This window comes from Lygodium microphyllum, chromosome 6 (assembly GCF_053477565.2).
Source record: "Lygodium microphyllum isolate KBCC chromosome 6, Lygodium_microphyllum_v1.1.10, whole genome shotgun sequence".
NCBI classification, from domain to species: Eukaryota; Viridiplantae; Streptophyta; class Polypodiopsida; order Schizaeales; family Lygodiaceae; genus Lygodium; species Lygodium microphyllum.
The window spans coordinates 10920695-10942812 of NC_141140.1; positions in this window are offsets into that span (position 1 = coordinate 10920695).

The window sequence follows — 22118 nt, forward strand, 5'->3', positions numbered from 1 at the left end:
CTCAATAGGCATTCTTTAGTTAGCTGATTAGGTCCTACCACATTTATGTATGACATTTTAATCTACTTCCTTAATTAATCCTTTTAGGGAATAGGGTTCTCTCACGTAACTTATGGCACTGACATGAAAACAGTAAAATAGGTTCCTTGGAAGCCACTTTATATTAGCATTGTAACTGAGGTACAAATCTTGTCCAAAAAGGGTGTTTCCCACAATCCATGAGGATGAGTCTTATTTCTTCCAAGTTTCCACCCTTGCACTAGTCACAGGGCCTTGAGAATCCATATCGAGTCACGTAGATCATTTGAGTAGGATCCGAAGGCAAGAAATTACAGCCAGAGCCCCTTGGCATCCAATCGTCCTCCTACATACAAACTAATCCATGGAGAGACCTTTCATGGCGGGTTCGGTCCATGTTTCCATCACGATTATTGGGAATCCCCTTGGCTAGGGTTGTGGGCTAGGGTTGGTGGCCAGTTGGGGGTAGCTTGGTGCGCCCTCCAAGAATTCAACCTGATTCATCATTCAAATTTATTTTGTGAGCTTGGGTCATACATTCCTTTCACAAATAGTGATTCAAGAACAAACAATAATGAAGGCGAGTGCTCAAGACATCTGCTAAGGTGGAGTTTCTATCTTTGAATGCTTGGCATTGCCCTTCTTGGGTCTTTCTTGCCTTGGTGTCAATTTCCATTATCTTCTGAGGGATAGAGAATACTCTCTTCCTTACCTCACTCCTATATAATAGGAGTGAGCAATTATACTATTGGATTTATATCCGTGGATGGTAACTTCCCTAAGTTACTAACCTTTGGTTCTTATCTTAAGGTCCAAGTCTTAGATAATTCAAACTAGGATTTTGATTGGTCAGTTGGTAACCATTTTCCCACCTTAGAATTTTATCAGAGTTCTAACTTTACCCTAGGGTTTCCTTCCCTCAAGATATCAAGAACTTTTGTTCATTCCTCTCGCAAGTCATGCGTAAGCTAAGCCCATTTACAATCCTTAAATAGTTGTGAGCATCGAATGCAACGTGGTGAATGGTCATTCTTCTTGTAGATACAATATTGGAGCTTTCTTGTGTTAGTTTCGAGATGTATCATATTTTGAAAATGATATCTCCAAGAGTGTTTTGGGCAACTGGTTATTGGGATAGAGACCAAAGAGCATGTTTACTTGACTTTAAGTCAAAATATGGTCGTAATAATAGTTTGACCTATTTACGATTAAATCCTAGGCTGAGTCGAATTAAACCTAGCCTTATTTATCATATAGGATTTCATTTACTGAACTGCCTCTTGCAATTTAGTTTAGCAATTCACATGCACATCTTAAATCTATCTTTTAAGATGAATCCCTATTATATAGTGCAACCAAAACTGTCCATGATGCCACCAAATCTAGATGCAAGTCTTTCCCGAGTTGATGATACGATGTGAGATTCCCATTCTTGAGAATTCCTTCTAGTGCACTTATGCAAATCATAAAGCGTGACCTAAGTATTTAAGTGCGAGTGTACATGAGTTCATCGTAAATGTGAGTTAATTCACTCTAATGGTCTACATGATACAATTGACCTACATGGAATATTTATGTACATTGGCAATCTATGATGCATTTGTAAAAGTTCAAACCTAATACTTGGCTTAATACTGCAACAACCCGTAGATGCTTAATCTATTCGTGGCAAATCATGGTTATTAAGCCTTTTCAACTACCTTTCGAGTTATGCAAGTTACGCGATGTGAAGTATGATTTCTTCCTAATGATGTCCATGCTTAAATGTTCAGTTCAAAGTACTAGACATGGTAGCGGTACCCAGTTTTGGAGTGTCGAATTAGCATTTATGCCCAGTAACCCATTCCTATTGGTGGTGGCATCTTTGCCTATCCTCCTTCCATTGTCACGGCCTTTCCGGTTACTTGCAAGAATTTGTGCTTTGGGGCCATTACAGAGCTTAAAATATGGCCTTCACTCCTCTTGGAGCACTTCTTTGTGCCGGATTTCCCTACACCTTTCCTTGACTTTCGTGATCTTTTTGTCAACTAGAGGCAGTCGATGGAGAGGTTATGGGAATCGCGAAGGAGGGAGGATAGTCGCATCCTCTTCTCAAGAGAGGGAAGGAAGGAGATTTCCTTAAGCTCTCTCTCTCTCTCTCTCTCTCTCTCTCTCTCTCTCTCTCTCTCTCTCTCTCTCTCTCTCTCTCTCTCTCTCTTTCTCTCATGAGTTTGGCAGGAGGGGAGGAAGAGAGAATAGCCCCCTTCCTTAGTGGGAATATTTTATAGGGGAAGATGGATAATAATTGGGGGGGTTTACGAGGTCATAGGAGATGTTACATCCTTCCCCACTTATAGGATCGACATGTCCTCATCTTGAAACGAATCGAGGGTATTGTTGGTTGAGAGTACTCTCATCAATCCATGTGGCATCTTCTTCTGGATACTGGATGAGGTACTCTCTAAGAGTTCTACTCCTTAATCTCTTTTCCCGAATGTCTAGGGTTTTATTTGGCCAAAGCTCAATGACCTCTTGACTTTGCATTACAACTCGTTAATCATTGAGTACAAGGCTAGGATTGGATACACATCTCTTTAGTAGGCTAATATGAAATACATTGTGAACCTTTACGTTCTTGGGAAGTTGGAGTTTGTAGGCATTGGGCCCTAGGCACTTGAGAATCCTGTAGGGTCCACAATACCTTGGACATAGTTTCTTAAATTCTCCCAATGATAAGGAACTCTTATTGGGCCATACACGAATAAAAACCATATCTCCTTCTTTGAAGAGTCGCTCTTGTCTATTTAGATCTGCATAGGCTTTCTGCCTATCCCGGCTCTAATGTCTTGTCTAATGGCCTGTCACGATTGTGGGAGAGAAGGAAGGAGTCTCACTTGTAGCTTTCTTGCTTGCACAATGGGGGAATACACACAAGGGTGGAGGCTGAAAACAGTTTTCCTCTTCTTAGTTGTGGAAGCCAAAAGAACTCAAGTACAAAGAAATAGAAGAACCCTAGATATGGGTCTCAAACCAAACTCAACTAACTAAGGTGGCATACTAACTGAGCCACGAACTAGAGTAGATAAGGATAGCTATCATGTAGCTATTATTCATGGGCGGTGTACCAACCGCGTCTGCAACTGACAAGTCGGTGACATAAATACACAACGGTCACCCTGGCGTATCACGAGTGGAGCTCGATATCTCAACACTCCCCCTCGAGCTCAATCCCAATTCCTGCATACCAAGCAGGTCTCTGAACTTGCGCAGCTTCTCTGCGCCCAATGCCTTTGTGAATATGTCAGCTACCTGATCCTCTGTGCTGACATAAACTAGATCAATAAGACCTAGTAAAACCCTCTCTCGCACATAGTGATAATGTACCTCAATGTGCTTTGTTCTAGCATGACAGACTGGGTTATTTGCCAAGTGTATACTGCTCATGTTGTCACAATAAATGACAACTGGCCCATCTGTTGACTGATGCATATCATAAAGTAGCTTATGCAACCAAGCTACCTCACATGCAGCCATTGCTGCACCCCTGTACTCAGCCTCTGTGCTCAACAAGGCAACTGTAGGCTGTTTCTTGCTGCTCCAAGTGACTGCAGCACTCCCAAAAGAGAACACATATCCACTGGTAGATCGTCTATCAGAAATACTACCAGCCCAATCAGCATCAGTGTATCAGTGGAACTGTATCTGAACCCCAGTCTCATAAAATAGTCCATACTGCAATGTGGACTTCACATACCTGAATATGCGTCTAGCCGCATCCAAATGTGGTTTCCTTGGAGCCTGCATAAACTGACTTACCAATCCAACAGCATAGCTCAAATCTGGCCTGGTAATAGTCATATAAATCAAACTTCCTACTATGCGTCTGTACATAGTAGGGTCTTCTAGAAGCTCACCTGCATCTGTGCTCAGCTTCACATTCTGCTCCAAAGGAACTGAAATAGGCTTACAGCCTGTCATCCCATATTTGGACAGCATGTCCAATCCATACTGCCTCTGCAAGAGCTGTATGCCACTTGGTGATCTAATCACCTCAATGCCCAAGAAATAACGCAGCTCTCCCAAATCCTTCATCTCAAACTTCTGCTTCAATAGCATTTTCACATGAAGGATATCTTCATCACTGTCACCTGTCATAATCAAATCATCAACATAAATGACAAGTAGCATAATACCTTTCTCTGTTTTCCTCACGTAAAGTGAGAAATCTGCCTTGGAGCCAATAGTGACAAGATACTGTCCTATCTTGTCAGACCATGCTCTAGGTGCTTGCTTCAAGCCATACAAGGCTTTCTTCAACCTGCAAACAAACTCAGGATGAACAGCATGCACATAACCTGGTGGCTGCTCCATATATACCTCTTCTTGCAAATCACCATGCAAGAAGGCATTCTTTACATCCATCTGATGTAAAGACCATCCCTTTGATGCAGCCATAGCAATGACTGCTCTTACGGTTGACATCCTTGCAACCGGACTGAATGTTTCTTCATAGTCAATACCATATGTTTGTGCATACCCCTTGACTACTAATCTTGCCTTGTATCTGTTCACAGAACCATCTGCATTGTGCTTCACCTTATAAACCCACTTACAGCCAATTGCATTTTTACCTTTAGGCAAAGGTACCAATTCCCATGTAGCATTTGCTTCCAAGGCATCCATTTCTTCATCCATGGCTTTCTCCCATTTTTCTTTTCCCATGGCTTGCTCAAAAGATGTGGGTTCTGGTTCCTGTATCACTTTGACCATATATGCATAGTGAATGGCTGTAAATCCATCATATTTCAGCCTATCCACAGGATACCTAGCTCTCGTAGACCTGCGCAAAGTAGGTTCACTCCCAGGTGCTCTCAAAACATCCCTGGTCTTCCTTACTCCAGGTGTAACAATAGAAGGAATACCCAACTCATCATCAATGCTCTGTTCTGAGCCACTGGATTCACCATCCACATAAGAGTAACCTGCATTCACATCAAACATGGGCTGATCAACCTTCTCTTTTCCTTTTCGTGATACCTGCATACCACTATCTGCATTACTTTGAGAAGATTCTCCTGATCTCAATCTGCCTGTCCATGGCGAAGAATGTGAACCACTGCTAGAGGACGCTCCAGGTCCACTAATATTTTGTGACTGCTGCTGTGAATTCTGTGCAGCATTACCATTTTGTGCATCTACATCATCAATCACATTTACTGGTTTATACCAGCTACTCATCTCATCAAAAACAACATCTCTGCTCACTGTAAACTTACGAGTAGAAGGGTTATAGCATCTATACCCTTTTTGCTGCAGAGAGTAACCAATAAAGATGCACTTCTCAGCTTTTGGATCCAACTTGGATCTCAGCTCATCTGGCACATGTACATAGGCAATGCAACCAAAAATTTTCAAATGAGAAATATCTGGTTTCCTACCAGTATACCTCTCCTCTGGAGTCATTCCATGTATTGCTGCAGTGGGAGTCCTGTTCATTATGTAGACAGCTGTAGCAACTGCTTCAGCCCAATAAAAATCTGGCAAGTCTTTTTCATTGAGCATGGCACGAGATACCTCTCCAATATGCCTGTTTTTCCTTTCTGCAATTCCATTTTGTTGTGGGGTATAACTGCATGAATATTGCTGCTTTATGCCATGCTCCTGCAAGAACTTTGCAAACTCATTTGAGAGGTACTCTACCCCTCCATCTGACCTTAGGCATTTTATTTGCAGACCTGTTTCTTTTTCAGCCATAGCTTTAAGGGTTTTGAAGTGCCCAAAAACTTCACTTTTCTTTTTCATAAAATACACCCAAACTTTTCTGCTATAGTCATCAATAAAAGTGACAAAATAATGACAGCCTCCAAGAGATGCAGCTTTAGTAGTCCACACATCAGAGTGGATTAATTCCAATGGCTTCTCACTCTCTTGAACATGTCTAGGAAATGGTTTCCTTGCCTGTTTTCCAAACTGACAAGCTTCACATACCTTATGCATTTCTGCAACCTTGAATTTTGGCAATCCTGCAACAATATTTTGGGCCTGCATTGATTTAAGTCGCTGTACATTAACATGACCAATGCATTTATGCCAGATATCAATATCTGCAACTACACCGGTCCCATGTGCAAACATTGCTGCACTCAATTCAGACATGTCTGCATCCAACGTAAACATTCTGCCCTTCTTCTTTCCTTTTGCTATCAAGCGACCTTTATTTTTCATATCCTCAACAAAGCATCCATGAGGATTAAATCTGACCTGCAAGCCCTGCTCAACCATTTGACCGACAGAAACCAAATTCTTGGTGATATTCGGGACATGAAATACATCGGACAGGTATTTCTTTTTCCCATCCTGCATAAACAAGGGAATTTTTCCAATCTGCACAATAGGATGTGCAGTATCATCACCAGTCTCCACAAATCCTGGTTTTTCCATTTTCCTTGCATCCTCCATCCATTCTGCATGACCTGTCATGTGGTTTGATGCACCTGAGTCAACATACCATACATCATTTATTTCTTCTGCACTTGTCACAGAATTGTTCATGTGCTGCACCATGAACAAATGCTCATTTCTGTCATCACCCTGTCTGCTAGAAGATGCATAATTCCCTTGTTGCAGTTTTCCATTCATGATGTCATTCTGCTTTTTATAGCAGTCTTTAGCCATATGACCCATTTTACCACAGTAGTAGCATTCAACATTACTGTTTGCATTTTGATCTCTTTGCCATCCACCACAACCTCTTTGGCTCCCCCTGCCTCTAGAGTTACCACGTCCTCCTCCATAGGACTGGTTTTCTTGAATTTGCTGCATATTCTGATTTCTACCACGGCCTCCTCTACCTCTGCCTCTACCTCTTCGAGCATTTGAGTAAAAGACAGCTTCTTTTGAAGTTCCTCCTGAAGAAGATGCACCACCATTTCTCTGTTCCTCAGAAATTAGAAGAGCAATCAACTCCTCAAAATCAGGAAATCTTTCACGAACTGAAATGGATGTCCGAAACTGTGCATAATCCTTTCTAGACCATTCAAGGTCACAGAAACTAAATCATCATCTTCCACTGGTGACCCAATGGAAGCAAGTGCATCTGCAATCTTCTTCACCTTCATGTGGTAGTCGTTGATGCTCATATTTTCTCTTTGCATATTGTGCAACTCTTGCTTGAGTTGCATTTTCCTGGCTTGCGTATTTGTGCTATACATTTTTGACAAAGTATCCCATGCCTCCTTTGGCGTACTTGCATCCTGGATATGCACAATCATAGAGTCTGAAATGCTGATAGACAGCCAATACATAACTTTCCTGGCTCTCTCATGCCATGCTTTAAATGCCTGCATTTGCTGTTGATTGGGAACATCAGGAAGAACTGGTTCTTCTTCATTTCCTGCAACAAATTCCCAATATCCTTTTCCCATAAGGAAATTCGTCATTCTAAACTTCCATGCTTGGAAGTTGTTCTTGTCAAGCTTTTCAGTGACAATCTGTGAAAGAGAATCAGATGCCATTACAGAAGACTGCAAAAAATTCTGTCACTGCAAAAACCACAGCTTCACCCTCACAAGGGGAAATCTGCAATACTGGCGAAAGTGGTATTTGACCACACAGTCACTTCCTAGTGACGATTTTGCATCAACAGGCAACAGGGATGATTCTGTAACTCCCAATGTCTCTGCGCACAAGCATACAATGCAATTTTTACAGTAACTATTCACCGACCTGTAGAACAGTGGCTGCACAGCATAAAACTGGGCCTTTTCTTGAGTGCGTGCAGAAAACTTCCGCCTCAAAAACAGGCCCCGAAATGGCCTCAAATCAAAAAAACAAGGTCGCCGAGGGCCAAAGCCCTTCTCCCGCAGCATATACTGCCCTCTTGCTTCACCGCGAAGGGCGTCTCAACCTGAGACAATGCACTCCTGCACTTTCCGGCTGTGCTACCTGCAGAGATCTGCTCCCAAAACAGAAAATGAAAGCAACACTGCTCCTCTTACCGGAACACTGCGAGCTTGGCTTGCTTTCTTGAGCTCCTTACCTCGAACAAGGCTCTGATACCATGTCACGATTGTGGGAGAGAAGGAAGGAGTCTCACTTGTAGCTTTTTTGCTTGCACAATGGGGGAATACACACAAGGGTGGAGGCTGAAAACAGTTTTCCTCTTCTTAGTTGTGGAAGCCAAAAGAACTCAAGTACAAAGAAATAGAAGAACCCTAGATATGGGTCTCAAACCAAACTCAACTAACTAAGGTGGCATACTAACTGAGCCACGAACTAGAGTAGATAAGGATAGCTATCATGTAGCTATTATTCATGGGCGGTGTACCAACCGCGTCTGCAACTGACAAGTCGGTGACATAAATACACAACGGTCACCCTGGCGTATCACGAGTGGAGCTCGATATCTGAACATGGCCTTGACCTGCTTATCCATTTCCTCAATTGTCTTCTTGGAAGCTTCTACGCTTAATGTAGGATATGAAAAGTTCAATGGAGTACAGAAATCATGCCCATAAAAATGCTTGAAAAGGTGTCATTTGAATGCTTTGTTGGTAAGAAGCATTATAGGCGAACTCTACCAATGGTACCTATTGGATCCATTTCTTGGGTTTACCACAACAATATGCTCTAAGAATATCTTCAATGACTTGGTTGACCCTCTCCATTTGGACATTTGTTTGAGGGTGATAGGCTGTACTGAAATAGAGTTGAGTCCCAATGGCTTCAAATATCCCTTTCTAGAAGTGAGATGTGAAGAGGGAATTGTAGTCACAACGATCCTTCTAGGCAACCCATGGAGTCTAAATACGTCCTTGATGAACAATCTAGCAATATCTGAAGCTTTATAGTTTGTCTTGACTGGAATGAGGTGTGCAACTTTGGTGAGCATATCTACTATAACCATAATTGAATTGTATCCTCCTTGACCTGAAGGTAATCCAACAACAAAGCCCAAGCTAATAAATTCCCACTTCATTTGGAATATCTCAATAGGTTGCAGCTTCCTAGACATCTTGACATGCTCTGCCTTAATGTGCTGGCAAGAAAAACACTCCGTGACATATTTGAGTGCATGTCCCTTAAGCCTTTCCCAATGGTAACTCTTTATGACCATGTTGAGGGTTTTGATGTATTCGGGATGGCCTCAAAAGGGGGAGTCATGTGCTTCCCAGAGTATTCTCTGTTTGAGTTTCTTGCTTGAGGTTACACATAACCTTGTCCTAATATAGATAAGTCCCCCATCGACAGTCAAATATTGATACTTGACCTTAAGTGTGGGGTTTTGGTCCTTTTCCAAAATCTCCTTCATCATCTTCAGATATTCTGGGTCATGGCTAGCTTTCTCCTTGGCTTATTCAAGTATAGGGTTGCTAGGCATTGACACCATGGTTGCCAATGATTCCGCCATCGAGGGTTCCTCCATAATAAGAGAGTTGAGGAATGATTTGCAACTTAAGGCATCAGCGACTACATTCTCTTTTCCAGGCCGATACTTGATCTCAAAGTCATATCCTTGCAAAACCTCAATCCAACGACATTGCCTCATATTGAGGTCAGTGTGGGTGAAGATCCATTTAAGACTCTTATGGTCCATGACCAAAGAGAACTTGTTACCAAGCAAATAGTGTTCTAAAAGTTTGAGAGCATGAATAACTACTAGTAGCTCCAAGTCATGGGTAGCATAGTTCCTTTCATGGGTTTTTAGTTTTGTGAGGAATAGGCTATAGGATGACCTTCTTGCATTAGTACGTAGCCTAGTGCAAGTGAACTAGCATCTGTGACAACTTCAAATTCCTTGCTCAAGTTAGGGAGTTTTAGAATCGGTGCTGTCACTAAGCTATGCTTGAGTTGATCAAAACTTGATTGTTCAGTGGGTATCCACACTATGGCAACCTACTTTTTTAGCAAATTTGTGAGGGGTGCTGTGATTAAGGCATAGTCCTTAATGAAGATCATGTACCAACATGTTAATCCAAGAAAGCTACGCACTTCTTTAATAGTAGGTTGTGGAGGCCACTCTTGGACATCCTTAACCTTTGTAGGATCCACAGAGATTCCTTCATTTGACACAATAAATCTAAGATATTCGATCTACCTCTTGAGAAAGGCACACATTTTATTCTTAGCATAGAGCTTATGAGTCCTCATGGTCTCAAGGACGATGCGAACTTGGGATTCATGATCCTCCTCTTCCTTGGAATAAACCAATGTGTTATCAAAGAAGACAAGTACAAAATCATTGAGATATGGTCTAAAAATTTCATGCATTAGCCTGTTAAAGGTGGCAGGGGCATTAATCAATCCAAAAGACATTACTGTGAATTCGAAATGACCATATTTGGTGTTGAATGCTATCTTAGGAATATCTTCTTCTTTGATGCGGATCTGGTATTATCCTGACCCCAAATTAATCTTGGGGAAGATTTTTGCTCCCTGCAATTGATCAAGTAACTCGTCCATCCTTGGGATAGGATATTTATTCTTGATGGTTACTTGGTTCAGGCCTTTATAATTGATGCAAAAGATGAAGTGTACCATCCTTCTTCTTTTGGAATAGGACTGGAGCCCCTTAAGGAGAGATACTGGGGCGTATGTACCCTTGGTCCAATAGCTGTTTGAGTTGTTCCTTTAACTCAATAGCTTCAGGAATGGACATCTTGTAGGACCTTTTTGCAATTGGTGCAGCTCCTAGTATATTAGCTTAATCTCTTGACCTACTTCCCTAGGTGGTGGTAATTCAGTCAATTCTTCTGGGAACACATCCGCATACTTTTTAGCCATGATGGTTCTTCTCATTGGAGTCCTCTACTTGTTTTGGTTTGTTTAGCTTGATCATATAGACCTGTAATCCTTTTCTTATTCGTTGAGCTATTCACATTGCTTTAGCTAGCTGGATCTTTGGTTTACATGCTTCTCCTTGAGTTGTAACCTGCTCACCCTTAGGATTCCGAAAGGAGACTTGTCCTTTTCCACAATGGATGTGAGTGTTGGGAATTAGCCAATCCATCCTAGATTCATTACCCTAAATTTGAAAGATGTGGGCTCATTTCTGAGTAGGAATTCCACCTTAACAGTTTGTCCAGTGCAAGTGATTTCTCACCCATACACAAGTTCGACAGGCAAGGCGGGTGCAGCCATAGTGGTTATCCCTAACCTTCTTGCACAAGCTAGTGAAATGAAAGAATGAATACTGCCACAGTCAATCAGGGTGGGTTTTGAATTTCTTACCTTGGTAATCTGATGGTGTTTGAATCACCTAGAATTGGCAATTTGGGCCCTTTTTGTGGAGAGTGGCATGAACGGATGCCCTCTCAATCTCAACTTCCATGGACGGGTCTTCTTCTTTGCTAATTCCCTGAGTGGAGATATTGGAAGTTTTTGCCCTTCCCATTGCTGCACGACCATGGCCATGGGTAGCTCTGGCTTGGCCACTGAATTTTCCTTGATGACAATTTTTGCTAAGTTTGGGACATTCCCTTTTGAAGTGCCAAGGTTCATTACAATGGAAACATCGTAGGCTTTGGTCACTTGTTTGAGTGGGGACAAAGTCATTGATTGCATTTACCCTTGGCTTCTTCTATTGGCCTTGACTCCCGTCCTTGCACCCTTTTGAATTGAGCTTTCAACATCCCTGGAATCTAGACTTTGTGAGACCAAGGCTTGTTATTCCTGGCTGGACTTCTCGGGCGAAAGGTCCCGCTCTTATCAATGCATCTTGTAAATCCAAAGGACGCATTGATTCCAACCGAGTGTTCATTGGTGGGTTCAACCCATCACATAAATTCAAGACTTGTTGGAGAATACTCATTGTCGGGGCGTATTTCAACAAGCAGACAAATCTCAAGTAGTACACCTCTAAAGATAGGCCCAACTGTTTCAATTTGAAGAACTCATTCATCTTCTGAGTTCTGTATGCAGGTGGCATGTACCTTCCTTGCACTACTTCCGTTAGCTTATCCTTTCTGTGATTGCTTGGTCTTTACACCATTGCTTCCACTAGAGCCTAGCTTTGCCGGTGAGCTTGAGCTTGGCAAATCATAGCCTGGTTTTTACAAGTGTTATTCTTGCTGCACTAAAGTAATCTTCCATAGATTCAATCCATACTTCAGCATCAGCTTCAACAATCTTCCCTTTTCCGTCAAATTCTAGTGGTTTAATTTGTTTGAGAAGAAACTTCTTCTCTTGTGCCTCTATTGGGCTTTGTGCGGAAACAAGATTTTGGTTCTGCGCTTGGGGTTGTATCTGATTACCAATTAAAACCTTCGCGTTAAGTTTACAATTATACATCTCTTGATGACCAAGAAATATGTGCAAATATAGGCACAAAAATGTGCTCACATGGAAACAACTTTTGTTAAATTGATACTTTGCAATTGTACCCCTTTGTCAAAAATCAAATATGAAGAAATGTAAAATGTGTAGTCCAAAAAGGCTCACATTAAAAAAATGTTGAAAGGAAAAGGAAAGGTCAAACCTTTTGTCTCATGCTAAAAATGAAAGGTCCTTAGACCTTAGTTCATGTATGCAAATTTGAATTTCATAATTCAAGAAAGGAAAAGGAGGTGGTTGCATCCGTGGGATTTGGGGAGGTGGGAGGTTGAGGTGGTTACACCCTCTCTCTTCCTTTATCTTCTCTTGTCACGGTTCATTTCCTTCTCTCCCATTTTGGCACAACACTTGCCTTCTTGTTCTTGCTTCCCTCTCTTGTGCTTCATGCTCATTTCTAATGGAGAGTGAGGAAGAGGAAGAGGGTGAGGATGGAAGACTTTCTCTTAATTTCTTGTGTGCCTCTCTCTTGTGTGTTTGGAGAGCATGGTTCTTGGTGAGAAGGAGAGTTTTCTTGCAGGTTTTCATGGCCAGCAATGTATTTGCAGCCTCTACCTAGCCGGTTCGTGGTTCTCATGGTGTCGTGGCAGGGTGCTCTTCATTTGGTGCACTGGCCGGGAATTGGGGTGGCTATGGAGCTTGCAAGAAGAAATGGGCTTCTACTATTGCAAATCTGAAGCCAAAGAAGGTCAAATAGAAGAGATGAACATGAAGAGTTTCATGGTGTGAGTATTTTGGCACAAGGGAATGAATCTACAGGCCACCAAGGTTTGCTTCAGGAGCCTACAATGTGGTTTCAATTTGAAGAGATTTTAAGAAGGCTCGAGCAAGATGTGCAATCAGTGTGCTTTCCTATGTTCTGGGAGGTGGTGTGTGACGAGCATGGGACGACCCCATGGGTATCTACCATGGCAACTCGAACCTACAGTTGGAGTGCATCAACGTTTAGGGAGCATTTTGGGGGACTATGCTTGCGCTAATGGAGATACATGGTCATCAGAAGTTGGAGTTTTAAGTAGTGATCAACCAATACTTCTACTTCAACGAGGCCAGCGGCGGGCGCTCTGTGCCTCACGTGCCCTGCGCCATGCTAATGGACCTCGAGCCTCTGGCACCACGGACAGCATCTGAATTTTGGGCCTTACGGCCAGACCTTCCGCCTTGACAACTTTGTAGGTGGCGAGGCGGAGGGGGTGCTGGGTCTATTCCCAGACATTCAGATCCATGCCTTATGCCTCACTAGCGACACCTCCTTGCCCTCTTCATCCCTATCAAATGAGCAAGCGGCTGTCAGATCTGTACCTCGTGTTCTTCTCTTCTCGAATGTGCGTCAGTTACAGCTCCATCATCTTATCCATCCAAAATTCACACTTTAATCGATAATCTTTTGAACAAATACCTTCTTGATAATGGTTCATATGCATACTTTCCTAAGCCTTAAGTCACACCTTCTCTTACCAAGCCTATTCTCTAGGATACACAAAGTATTTCCATGAATTTCCTTTTAGCTTTTGTTTTATTCCTAATATTACCTCCCTTCCTTTTCCTTTCTAAAATTAAACTTGGTGGAGTACATCATTGCCATATCTTTCATGAGGATTTGCTTTATTGTGATATCTTTTTCGAGTTCTTTTTCTATGCTTAATGAGTGGTTATCTTTTAGTTCATGCTAAGTGTGATGTCTTTGTGTGCAAATTGTGTGGAAAGCCCTATCTCTTGCGTGATGTATGATTTTATGTGGTATGTTCATGACCTAGGCTTTACGACCTAGTTATGTTTTTCTATTGTGTGTTTTTTTTTTCCCCCTATCCAATGACAATTCAAAGAAGATTGAAGAAAAGCAATGAAGATTGACGACCGAAGATGAAGACAAAGACTTTTCCAAGAGCTGATCGTGGTTCTTCTTCAAATTTGTTCGCGGGGACGCTTCACACTTAAGCGTATGATGACCAAGAAATATGTGCAAATATAGGCACAAAAATGTGCTCACATGGAAACAACTTTTGTTAAATTGATACTTTGCAATTGTACCCCTTTGTCAAAAATCAAATATGAAGCAATGTAAAATGTGTAGTCCAAAAAGGCTCACATTAAAAAAATGTTGAAAGGAAAAGGAAAGGTCAAACCTTTTGTCTCATGCTAAAAATGAAAGGTCCTTAGACCTTAGTTCATGTATGCAAATTTGAATTTCATAATTCAAGAAAGGAAAAGGAGGTGGTTGCATCCGTGGGATTTGGGGAGGTGGGAGGTTGAGGTGGTTACACCCTCTCTCTTTCTTTATCTTCTCTTGTCACGGTTCATTTCCTTCTCTCCCATTTTGGCACAACACTTGCCTTCTTGTTCTTGCTTCCCTCTCTTGTGCTTCATGCTCATTTCTAATGGAGAGTGAGGAAGAGGAAGAGGGTGAGGATGGAAGACTTTCTCTTAATTTCTTGTGTGCCTCTCTCTTGTGTGTTTGGAGAGCATGGTTCTTGGTGAGAAGGAGAGTTTTCTTGCAGGTTTTCATGGCCAGCAATGTATTTGCAGCCTCTACCTAGCCGGTTCGTGGTTCTCATGGTGTCGTGGCAGGGTGCTCTTCATCTCTTCACAACTTATCTCAATGCACAGTGTATGCGTCCTCCTACATACAAAACTAATCCATGGAAAGACCTTTTGTGGTGGGTTTGTTCCATGTTCTTGTCACGGTGATTTGGAATGCCCTTGGCTAGGATTCACGGCTAGTTGGGGATAGCTTGGTACACCCTCCAGGAATTCAACTTGATTCATTATTCAAATTTCTTTTGTGAGATTGGGTCATGTTAGAATATCAAGCTCCCATTACTCTTCAATCAGTCTATCTTTATATGTGTGATCAATATTAGCTAGATACAGCTCTACACGTGTGTGACATTCAATAAGTGGGTGTAGTCAGTGACTTAACCACAGTTAGTCTTGGTTGGTCATACCTATGTGTGTAAGTCTCTTTTAGTAAGTATGATGGAAAAATAATGAAAGAAGAACAATAATCAGCTGAGGCTCATCTTTCGCTCCACTCTGTCTCTCTCCCTCTCATCCAACATGTCAAGATTGTGGGAGAGAAGGAAGGAGTCTCACTTGTAGCTTTCTCTCCACTCTGTCTCTCTCCCTCTCGTCCAACATGTCAAGCAAACTCCTGGAATAGAAGGAGTCATCTCATTATTTGTCCTTTCACATCTGCTTTGCTCATCAGGAAGGACAGGGCCTCATGATCCACATAAAATTTAAAGTGGGTAGACAGTAGGTAGTGGCGAAACTTCTCTAGGGCAAACACCATTGCCAAGCACTCCAGCTCGGTCAGTGTATAGTTCTACTCTCTATCAATGACTTTTTGGCTTGTGTAATAGATGGGCTGCTCCAGCTTCGAGGATCCCTTCTGGCATAGGACCATACCTAAGCCTTCAATTGATGTATCAGTGTGTACATGAAACTCCTTCGTCCAATCAGGAGGTTGCAGGATGGGTGCCTCAATCAGACACTGCTTTAGAGTGTTGAAGGCTTTGTCACATTCTTCCGTCCAAATAAACTCTGCATCTTTCCTCAGAAGCTTGTGCAAGGAAGTTGCCTTTCTTGCAAAATGGGCTATGAATCTTCTGTAGTAACCCACATGGCCTAGGAATCCCCTCAGCTGTTTGAGGTTGGTAGGTGCTGTCAGAGTTGTGAACTTCTCGACCTTTGCAGGGTCTGTTGATATCCCTTGTGCAGAGACAATGTGGCCGAATAGAACTCCAAAAGAGACTCCAAAGATGCTTTTTTCGGGGTTGAGAGAGATCCCATACTCCTGGCATCGGTCAAAGCATTGTTCCAAATGTCCCTAGTGTTTAAGAATCAGACTGTAAACACAGAAGTCATCCAAATATACCTTAATAAAGTTGTGCAGATGATTTTGGAATGCGGCCATCATGACTCGCTGGAAGGTAGCAGGGGCATTGCAAAGCCCAAATGGCATCACTCGGTAAGCGTAGGTCCCCCATTCTGTGGTGAAGGTTGTTTTGGACTGATCTTCTTTTGCTATCTGCACTTGGTTGTATCCACTGAATCCATCCAAGAGGGAATACAACTCATGGCCTGCCACTGTGTCCAACAGCTGGTCTATAAAAGGGATAGGAAAGTGATCCTCCTTCGTCTTGGAATTCAACTTGCGTAAATCCACACATATACAAAGCTTGCCATTCTTCTTGGGTACAACCACGATGGGTGAGACCCATTCACTATTGGCCACTGGATAGATGAACTCCGCTTCCAAAAGCTTCAGCAGCTCTGCTTTCACCAATGTGGAATAATTCGGGTTCATTTGCCTCTGGCGTTGCCATACTGGCTTGGCATCAGGCTCCAAGTCAATATGATGCTGACATATTGTGGGATCAATCCCCTTTATGTCGTTGTAGGACCATGCAAACATGTCCAAATTCTCTTTCCAACAAGTTGTACAAGGTTGACAACTCCTCTTCTGGTAGGCTGCTACCCACCTTCAAGTGGCGTTCAGTGCCATCTTCATCCACAAAGGTTAATTGCCTTTCACCTTCTACTTCGCGGATGAAGGTCCCATGGACTGCTTCTGCGTAGAGGTCTGACTCTTTCAAGAGAGTCGTATCCTCTTCTGATGTCCCACTAGACCCAATGTCTTCTTTCAGTAAGGACTTAGGTTGCTCCTTGAAATGCTGAAATGGGATTAGCGTTGTCTTGGTTTTGGTTTGAATGTTAATTACCTTAGAGCTTGAGGACTCCTCTTCAGAGGATTCATCCAAGAATGTTGCATAACAGGGGCTCTCGGAATTCTGTTGTGGCCTTGGGACTGGTACTTGTTGACAAGGAGTTCCTTTCTTGACAAGTATGGATGGGTGCGACAAGAACCACTGATAAAAGACGGCTTATTTTGCTTGATCCACTTCTTATATAGGCTTTGCCTATGGAAAGATCCATTTACCAATCCAAAGAGTACCATTGCCATTCTGTCCCATAGCAAGGAGTCTTCTGCTTTTGAAGCTTCTGGAACTCCCTCCTTATCTATGCCTTCTATGGGTGGAGTGATTTCTTTTGTCTCGCTTTCAAAGTCTCCTTCTTCAGATTCATCATCATCCTCTTCAGACTCCGGCTCTGCCTCTGTAGGTGCTCTGTAAGAGAAGAACAGGTCCTCTGCTTCGCCTTCTGCCTTTGTCTTTGGCTCTGCTTTAGCCATGTAATAGGGAGAGTAGTACATCCATGCTTCTATCTCACTGTCAGAAGTGATTTCGAAAACCGTTCCTGGTTCAGGTAGTAAGTATTCACCCATTGATAATGGCTTTGCATCTTTGGGGAGTTGGCTTACAGTACCCACTGTTAGGGAATGTGCCTCCGTTTTCTTGGGAAGGATCTGTCTGACAGCATCTTCTTATGCTGATGTTCCATCTATAGCCTCATTGGGAGAGTCAGAAGATAATTCCAACGAGGTGGATCCATGTCCTTTTTTAGCACCATATAGCTTCAGCACCACTTTATTGGATCCTCTACCCAATGTCAAGGTTCCTTTGAACCAATCCGTCCTTGCTCTGGCTTCAAAAAGCCATGGTCTGCCCAGTAACAGGGGGGTAAGATATACCATAAGAGTTTGGCTTCACCACCAGATAGGTTAGGCAATAATCTTTTCCAACCACATATGGGAGAATGCCCAAAGGCTTGATTCTGCTCTGATCCGCCAGTCTAAAGAGCCATTGAGTTGGTTGCATACCTTGTAGGCCTAGATCCTTCATTGTCACATCTGTCATAATGTTCACTGATGAGCCACCATCAATCAGTGCATTTGCAATAAAGCGGCCTTCTATCCATACGCCAGTCTCTGGGGTACCAGGATCTAGGAAGGCGTTAGCCACATCCACTTCTTTTACAGGCTCTGGATCTTTGTTGGACTTTGTTGCTGTTGAGGGAGCAATCCTTAAGCCACGTCTTCTTGTCAGTATACTTTTGAACCTTTTTCGGCAACTGGGAGACAACATCAACAATTGTCGGAATGTGAGGTTTGGTTTAAAGGTATCTAGATCTCTGACCATATCGTATTCCTTAATAGGATCCACTGGATTCTCCAACCGGTTAGGGAATGGGGAGACATCCATTTTCATTTTCCTTTTTACTTCCAACAGGGCAATCATGGGGACTTCTTCTGCCACTTGTGGCACTTCCTCCTCTTCTATCTCGTGGACCTCTGGTCCTGTCTCTAGAACTGTCTCTGTGACTCTCTATGGCACTGTAGTGCTCTGTGTGGCACTGTCAAGCTCTGTTTCTATTCTGTTCTTCTGTTGGAAGATTGAACTTCACTGTTCTGGAAGGAGGATTATTTTCTTTCTGGACAGGTGTTCCTTCTTCTTTGCACGCGTGATGGTAGCAACTTCCAATTCCACTAAATTGGAGGTAGGCTCTTGGGCCTTGGACGGATTATTAGTAGCACTGTTTTTCACTGGGACTGGGCTTGGACAGTCTTTTGCAGTATGGCCTTCTCCTTTGCATTGACTGCATAAGGGCTTGTAATCCACTGGCCTTCTGGGATTTGGACAATTTGGTGAAATGTGTCCCTTTTCTCCGCATCTGTAACACTCCACTTTTGATCTCTGACCACCGGCAGCCTGTCTTCCTCTGTAACTTTGAGAGGGAAACCTCCTTGGACCGAAATTAGGACCAAACTCTCTAGGCTTGGGTCCAATATCCTGTGTTTTCATTTTGGATTCCCGCAAGTTGAATCTTGCATCTTCTTCCTTCCTTCTCCTATCATGCATCTCCTTTAGAGAGCAAATATCCTCTATATGGTTCTTCCTAAGATAGTAGGAGCAAAAAGCTCCAGGGATTGTTGGCTTTCGTGTACATTCAGTGGCTAAATGGAATGCTTAATGACACTTACCACACCAAGTATTTGACCGCATCACATCTCTTCCTGCTCCTGCAACATTGGATATGCTAGCAGTATTCACTTTCAGTGTCTGCAACTGCTCTGTAATCACATCCATAAACTCCTTTTTTATATTTGCAACTGAGTTGGATAAATAATCCTTCAAGCTTTCTCCTCCTGAGGCACTGGCAGTAGGGTTTTGAGGAGTCTCTGTAATCATTGCATAAACAGGTTGGGTTGGTGCAGAGGGGTCTCTGTTCTGATTCTGATTTAGAGCTCATGTTTGAATTGTTGGCTATTGGCACCAGTTGGTAGGGTTCCACTGTTGCTACTGATTTGGCATTGGGAAAATTGTTTGGGACCATTGTTGTTGTGGTTGAACCATCCACTATGTTGTTAGTGCTCCACAGAGGGATAACAAAAGGCTTCAGTCTCTAGAGGACTCTCTTGCCAACATTTCTTCTATTTCTTCCTTTTCAACGTCTCTGAATTCTGCTTTCATGCCACTGCACAGAGGAAGATATTCGGTTGTGAAGGTGTCAAAATGCATACGTCTAAGCATTGTGGTGGTGCCATCATCATAGTAATGCTAGCTCCTGATGGTTTCAATAGTGTATGCTGTAAAGAACACTCTGTCTACCAAATTCCAATGGGTTGCCAATTGGACAAACAAAAGATTGTCAGAACACCAAGCATCCCACGTATCTTGCTATTGAGCGTCTACGAACAAGTCCTAGCTCTGTTCCTTCTTATTTTTGTGAACCTCCACAGACCACGACTCCTGAAGCTTCTTGACTATTTCCCACTTGATGATGTCTGAAAATTCTTCAATGAACGCCAAATCCTCCATTGATACTCATTCTCTCTGTTCTACTCTTCAGTTTTGTGGGAGGAACTTTGCAACTGTGATGCAACTTTCTACAGCTTCAGAGGGTAGTGAAAACAGACCGTCATAGAGGGACTTCATCAGAATGGCATTGTGCTTTCTCCATTGGGGAATGAATATTTTGTAGAATGTTTCCTTGGCAATGAAGGCTTGCAATTCTTCAATAGTGGCAGGAACTCTACTATCCATTGATTTACTTCTTTTTCCACAGTGTCACTTCTTCCATTTTTAGCCTCTATTTGTGCTTGTTGATGGCAGTTTTCCCCGGCTGTGCACCAAAAACATGGAGCCCCAAGAGAGACACCAAGGAAATAGGGTTTCTACTGCAAGAAAATCTATCTTGTCATCATCAAGAATATTTTTCATTAGGTTTTATATGATCACAATGAAGAAAAGAACACCAGGCAGCACAACAAATCTTCATGCAGCATCATGTAGATCTCCCACGGATTTGATAGAATCAACCATATTCCTCATAATCTTCATAATCTCCATCAATATAACAAAGAACACAAGGGAATAAACCATCTTTTAATGTAAATCAATCACATATTATCCATCTACAATGTCTTCATAGGTCTCTCTCTCTATCTCTCACATACAGTTACACTGTTTTGATAGAATTGACTATCTCTGACTCTCTCTCTCTCTCTCCATCAATAGTACATCATCTCCTCACTAAAATAATCAATAATCACACATAATAATCCTCTATTGGTCATGAATACACCTTCCAAAAGGTATGTGTGGTATGAAGAGGCATCAGAGACTTCATAGTGTCCTGTGAGATCTGTCTTCTGTCACTGTCTTTTTTTAAACAATCAGTCATCAAAAACAACCATTTATCATCAAAAACAACAAAAAACAGCCCAAAAACCAACATATTTCACACTCAACAATCAGACCTTACAGAACCAAACATCCTCATCAAAAACCATCAAAAACCCTTCAAACTTATCCAAACCTTTCCAAACACTTCAAAATATCTTCAAATTCAAACAATCAGTCATAAAAAACAACCATTTATAATCAAAAACAACAAAAAATCAGCCCAAAAACCAACATATTTCACACTCAACATATCCCCACACTTAGACAAGGAAGCGTCCTCGCGACCTCAGGAAAAAATGAATAAAAGCTCTAATCTCTTTGCTAAAAAAAATCTTCAATCAGCACAATGTAAGAGCTACGATCACGACCCCAACATTAGCTTCATAAAACCTATATAATATGTTTTAGCTTCCAAATCTTCAATTGCAACTTCATCCAGCTAATAAGCAACATCATCAATCTTCACAGCTCCATCTTCATCAGCTCCTCATCCACAAAGAAAAACAACAATACCCAATACAAAAAATAACCATACACAAATATAATCTGAATGGCACAACTCCTCAAAAATGTTGAAGAGAAAGAAGAAATTTCCATTAAAAAGAAGAGAGTGGATACAATCAAGAAAACCCTCCTACTAAGCAGGATGAATGTATTTCTTCTTAAACTGCAGACTAATTTTAAGATGGTCCAAGGCTTTGTTTTCATCCACAAAGTACTGAGGTACATTTTGGAGAAATTGTAGGCAACACATCGTTTCCAATAAAATGATGAATCTGGTAGGGAAGGCCTGTGCAAAATAATATAAGAGATCCATTTGAGCAACTGCTACATCCTCATTTGGATTAATCAGAATCTGGGGGATACCCTTGCGAGTATTCAAGTGTGACTGATGATGCATGAACGCAAGATACCAGCAAAAGTGAGCAGCAAGATGAACTGTGGTATCTCCAGAAGTACCATGTACCCTAGCAAAGTGGAGGTAAGAATTGGAACATGCTGCAGAAGTATCCCAAGACCCTGGAATGAGAGGCCAATTAAACATGGGACCTATCACTGAATCATGTAATGTCCACTATCTTCTACGAAGGATGTCACCATCATACCCTAGGGTATCCTACACTTTTTGGGGAGGAAGGTTAATGTAATATATCAGAGAGGGTAATGGAATGAAAGGAGAGCATTGTAATGGAGGATAGGACAGAT